The sequence below is a fragment of the Hyaena hyaena genome, unplaced genomic scaffold (genome assembly GCF_003009895.1).
Source record: "Hyaena hyaena isolate Hyena2069 unplaced genomic scaffold, ASM300989v1 scaffold_1728, whole genome shotgun sequence".
In the NCBI taxonomy this organism is placed as follows: Eukaryota; Metazoa; Chordata; class Mammalia; order Carnivora; family Hyaenidae; genus Hyaena; species Hyaena hyaena.
Genome location: NW_024082366.1, coordinates 209,644 through 215,643, shown reverse-complemented (window position 1 = coordinate 215,643; position 6,000 = coordinate 209,644). Strand labels below are relative to the sequence as shown.

The 6,000-nt window shown below is 39.4% G+C and overlaps 1 pseudogene; it reads right to left on the bottom strand.

The window, feature by feature from the left end:
* Window positions 1-3,776: 3,776 nt before the first annotated feature.
* LOC120226521 overlaps window positions 3,777-6,000 on the bottom strand; it is a 192,133-nt pseudogene continuing 189,909 nt past the window's right edge.

The window sequence follows — 6,000 nt, the reverse complement described above, 5'->3', positions numbered from 1 at the left end:
TTTGCATTTCTGTTTGGTAGGAAGACTTTATAGGAAAAATACAATACTGTAGGTTGATTCTAGTTCTTTATTGTCTACATATGTGCTGTTACCATTGATCTCTCTCCCTCTGTCTCTCTCTTGACATCTTGCATAATCATTATCAAAACCAGGAAGCTGGTATTGATGGGACTAATACAACCCAGCGATCTTATTTGGATTTCACCAGCTTTGCATACACTCACTTGTGTATATTCAGTTCTGTGTGGATTTGATCATCACAACATTGAAGATACAGGACAGTTTCTTTGCAAGGATCCCTCATGCTACCTTTTCTGGCTACAGCCTCCTCCTCCCCCACCACCCACTCAAGATCCTGATAACCATCAATCTGTTATCCATCTCTATAACTTTGTCATTTCAAGAATGTCATGTAAATGAAATCATAAAGGTGTAACCTTTTCAGATGTTTTTTTCATGCAGCATAAGCATAACTCCCTTGAGATCCATCCAAGTTGTGTTTATCAATAGTTTGTTCCTTTTCTATCACAGAGTGGTATTTCATGGCTTTGATATATTCATGGCTTTCTTTAACCATACATCCATTGAAGGACATTTCAGTTGGTTCCTGTTTTGTGAATAAAGCTGTGTACAGGTTTTCGTGTGAACATAAGTTTCCATTTCTCTGGCATAAATGCCCACAAGTGCAATTGTGAGGCCATATGGTAAGTGCGTGTGTAGTTTTTATGAGACACCGGTTCACTCTTTTACAGAGTGGCTGTGCCATTGTGCTTTCTCACCAGTGATGTATGAGTGACCCCATTTCTCCACATCCTTGCCCATGTTTGGAGTTAGTATTGATCTATTTTTTTAAATTTAAAAAAAACATTTATTTATTTTTTAAGAGAGAGACAGAGCACAAACAGGGTAGGAGCAGAGAGAGACGGAGATACAGAATCTGAAGCAGGCTCCAGGCTCCAAGGTGTCAGCACGGAGCCCAATGTGGTGCTCGAACTCACTAACTCTGAGATCATGACCTGAGCCAAAGTCAGACGCTTAACTGACTGAGCCACCCAGGCACCCTGGTGTTGATCTATTTTGTCTTAGGTCAGGGGGTCAGGGAGACTGTTTTTGCTTTGGTTTGAGCACAGCATTGGTGTTTGGCAGCTTTATAAGAAGTTAGTCCCATTCTTGGGCCACTTATGTGATACTTCTAATTCTCGCCCTTCTGTTTTCTAACTGCCTTTCTCTTAACCTTGAAAGAACAACATATGTAATAAGTTGTAATAGATTAAAGCCTTTCAAATGACTAACTTCCCTCAGCTTAAAAAAATAAAAGGCCATTCCCCAGTCTACAGAGATAAATAAGGGACTCCGATGTAGCCTGAATCAATGAGGGATGATGGAAGATGGCAGAAAATGAAGGATGGAGAAACCAGAAGAACATGCCCGAAGCAATCTATTATCATGAGATGTAATGAATGTTGGAACTGCAACATAGGCTGAATATCTTCAGTGTACACAGTGAAAAAGAGAAACAGATCTGTAATGATGGTGGGCTGTAAGCTACTTTGCAGAGCAATTTTGTGATCACACAGAGTTAACTGACTTGCTAGAGAAAAGAACATAAATGTCTAGCAGTTTCAATGCCACCTTAGAAATAAAGTCATAGTTTTGGAAACGATGTAGCTGATGCCCAGGATAGTTGAACTGCTTGTCCAAAATCATACCAGTTGCTGTCTGCAGACAGAGTCTGGAGCCCAACCCAGCAGGGCCTGGGCTATAGTGTACCTCCTACCCAACCGTGTGTGGTGATGCAGTTTTAGAAGGATCTGTGCGTTGGCCCGTGTCTGGTATTTTCATGTCATACCAGTCATGCTCTGCTCTCTGTGGCACAACTCCTGCTATAGGTTAGAGAGTTCTAAGTTGTTTTCCACACCTATTATACACTAGAGAACGGACACTGGAGGGTCGGTGAAGTATCTGCACAGAACACCAGAGTGACTGGTCCACAAACATTCTCTTGTCTTCAGGTATTTTTGGAGGCTCGGAAGTAGAAAGAAGGGCTGATCGTTTAAAAAAACAGATTAGCCAGAGCAGGTTTTAAAATAGCAAGACTTGAAGTGATTCGATGTTAATTGAATATTGAGTAAGGAAGAGGTAGGGAGTTAATTGGATGAGTGAGCTTGGGGTTTTGGATAATTTTTTCATGATGTGAAGGAAATTATTACAGAGTTGGATACAGATTGGGGGGAGAGAGAGGCAGAATGATCTTTGGAAGCAGTTAAGTGAAAGCCATTTAGTTTGGTGGGAGAAACATAAGCCTGTTGTACTCTTGGGTGTTCCTCTAAAATTCTGTTTTTAAAAACCAAGTTTTTTTTATTGTTATAGAAAGTTACATGTTACCTGAAGAAAATTTAGGACCTATGGAAAAGCAAAAAGAACAAAATAAATATCATCTATTATCTCATTCTAGATAGCCACCACTGACATTTACTTATATTCCTTTAGTTTTTTTTTCTGTACCTATTATTTACATATTTATGCATCTATATCATACTGTTTAGAAACCTGCCTCAAAACCGAATACCTTCCCAATGTAATTAAAAATTTTTTTGATGTTTTATTTGTTTTTGAGAGAATCAGAGACAGAGCACAAGCAGTGGAAGGGCAGAGAGATCCATGAAGCAGGCTCCAGGCTCTGAGCTGTCAACACAAAGCCGGACACAAGGCTCAAACCAGCGAACCGTGAGATCATGACCTGAGATGAAGTTAGACGCTTAACCAACTGAGCCACCCAGGCGCCCCTTCCCAGTGTAATTTTAAATCAGTGCTGAGTGCGCCATTGTATGCTTAGTTTATGTACCCAATATTATTTCTCTCTCTGATGGATGTTGTAACTTCCGTCTTGTACTTATCCACAATTATCTCCTTAGGTTAAGTTTGGAATTCTAATGTCAAATAAAATGGAAATTTAGGATTTTGATTCCTGGTGTCAAATTGTCAACCTGAAAAAAATTGCATCAACTGTCATTCCTACCTGGTTTATGGGGTTCCTCACATTTTCCCCAAAACTGGGTCTCATTATTTCTTTTTTTGAATGGCCGATTTGATCGATGAAAAATTATGCATATTTACATTTTTCACTTTTTTTGGTTATGAAGGACATATTAAAAAACATTTGGGTTTCTGGGTTTGTAAATTGCCTGATCATGTCCTTTGACTATTAGTTTATTTTTTTAAGGAAATTTTTAATTTTTTAATGTTTATGTATTTTTGAGAGAGAGCAGCAGCAGAAAGAGAGGGAGATAGGATAAAAAAGCAGGCTCTGTGCTGATAGCAGACAGCCCAATGTGGGGTTTGAACTCACAAACTGTGAGATCATGACCTTAGCTGAAGTTGGACACTTAACTAGAGCTACCCAGGCACCCTTCCTTTGACTATTATTTTTTCCATTGAGGTGCTCGCTTATATTTTTCTCATTGATTTTTTAAAATTTATTTCACATATATAGTTTTGTTTCTCTATGGTTTTCCAATTTGTCTGACCATCAGTACTACTATGTTCTGCCATAGCATTCCACACATATTTAAAACCAAGCAAAAGGTTGAGTTCTGCCTTTAAAAATGAAACAGATATTTTGGACAATATGTTATTGGTAATGCAAGCTGGACCACATTTATCAGAAACAGTGAGGAAAGTTCTCACTCTGCATTATAAAAAGGATAGCCAGATATAAAGTGTTAACAGAAATAAAATGAGATGGAAAATTTTAACAAACCATTTAAGCTATTTTCCTAAAGAGACTTCCTCTACTGCCAGAGATCTTAAATAGCCTCTAGACCAGTCATCTAGAAGTAGTTCTTCATATGATTGATGAGCATGGCTTTCTCTTTGGAAAGAGAATCACCTTTTCCACACTTGCTTGCATTTTTGCTTTAATGTCTTCTACAGAACTAGGTCCATTTGATGTGTTAGAAGTTTTTCTTAGTTTTTTGTTTTGTTTTGAGGATTCTTGACTTTTTGATCTTGATGATCATGGTTTTGAGTCTTTTCCTTTCTGGTTTGATTTTTGTGCATTTTTGGCTAGAGTACCTCATATCAGTTTCTTCACTGGAGTGTTTTCTCTCCTATTCTTTTTCTTCTTCTTTCTCCTCCACTTTAGCCTCCTTCTTCTTCTGCTTCTTCTTCTCTCCCCACTTCTCCTTCTCCACCTCTACCTACTCCTTCGTCAGGATCTTGATCATGATCCTCCTCCTCATCATCCTCAGTAGCAAGTTTCACTTTTTTGGGTGGAACCTTGCCACCACTTCTAAGAGCTGATTGTTTTACAAATACATTTAGGAATTTCACTTCTCTTCCTCTTCTGACTTTGTCTCTTCCTCCAGCACTAAGTGCTGTCCATTCAGATGCCTGAGCCCCAAACCACCCTTTAACCACAAGCCACAGGTGTTATTTCAAAGTCCCCAAGGGAATTCATTGCCTGTACAGACATTTTCAAAGCTGATGTTACTTTCATTGGACTGCCTTCCTAACTTGTTGTCTCTGCTCCAACAATGAGCAGTTTATCCTTTGCACCAGCCCTTAAACTGTCCTTAGAGATCGGTGGTACTCATTTCAATCATCATCCACTAAGGTGAACCATAGTTTACAACCAAAAAGAGCTCATGTCCAGCCGCATCAATTCAGCCATGGGGTGGTGGTGGGCACTGAGGTGGGGGCTAAACATCGACTGCTCAAGAGGAGAGTTGTGTTATGGCATCACACCAGGGTTCTTACTGATTTTTAACTACTCTGTGTATGTAAGCATATGCTGTCTGTTTTCTATGTTATCGACATATTTTCTTCATTAGTTGTTGGCTTTCAGTTTTGTTGATGTACTTGTTCACGACAGTGACTTTTGTTCTGTTTTGTGGGTTGCTGTTTTGGGCTTTTTATCCCTTTATTTGATTGCTTTTATTTTTTGGGCAGTCACAGCTGTTACTGTAGTGACCTCTGCGATTGGTATCATACTTAGAGACACCACCCCATCCTTAGATCATACAATACCTCTCCACCTTTTCTTCTAGTCCTTTGTCCCTTAATCTCAAATCTGCAATCTGTTTTATTTTAAATCTGTGGTTTATTTCAGTGAAAGGTCTTATCTAGGATACAACTTCAAAATATCCCATTCTAATTTAAGTTTGTAAAGCAGCCATTAGGGTGGTTATTGATGAATACTGTTACTTTTCTGTAGTGAATGCATTTGCATGCATTATGTCTTTATTGCTAAATACCGTTATCCACATAACTGAGTCCTAGCTCATTCTGTTTGCTGCATGACAGGCGAATAAGTTGAGGGACAAGATGTTGGGGTAGGAAAGTGACTCAAAAACTGAGATGATGGACTATTGTCCTAAAGAATCGTCTCTCCTCAGCATGAACTTTGAGCTTCTTTTATGTTAGGAAAGGGGGGAAGTTAGAGGGCGGTGAGGTCAAGAGGTGACTGAGGTCTGCAGATGACCAGGTGCCTACAAGGGTCCAAGTCAGGTTTTGAAACTTGTCTGTCTTTGGTCAGTTGATCTTTGAGAACAGGACTCTGGTCATGTCATTCCTCTAAATCTTAAACATATCATTATTGTTTCTGTACATATTCATCTTCTTGGATGAGGTAGGTTTTGGGTAAAGAGTGGTTTTTGCAAATCTTAGCTGTCAGCAAGCTTCCTTCAATGATTAACATGCCTATATGCATGGCTAAGTGGAAGTTTCTAAGCTATAAGTCACAGAAGAAAGGGTAGTAGAAGTAATATGGAGTCAGACATCCTAAGTGTCTCCTTGTTATATCCACACCTGGACCTGAGCCTCACTGTGAGCATCACCATTTAATCGCATAAAAGTCAGGGTCAGCCTTGGTCTGGAAGAAGAAAGAAGGCCATAGGCGTAATGCTGGCTGGGCCACTCAAATGACTGTTCTTGGTTTCTGAAAGCCTTAATGTTATGGTTACTGTCACATTGAGCTTTCCTTGAGACCCATGAGAATAA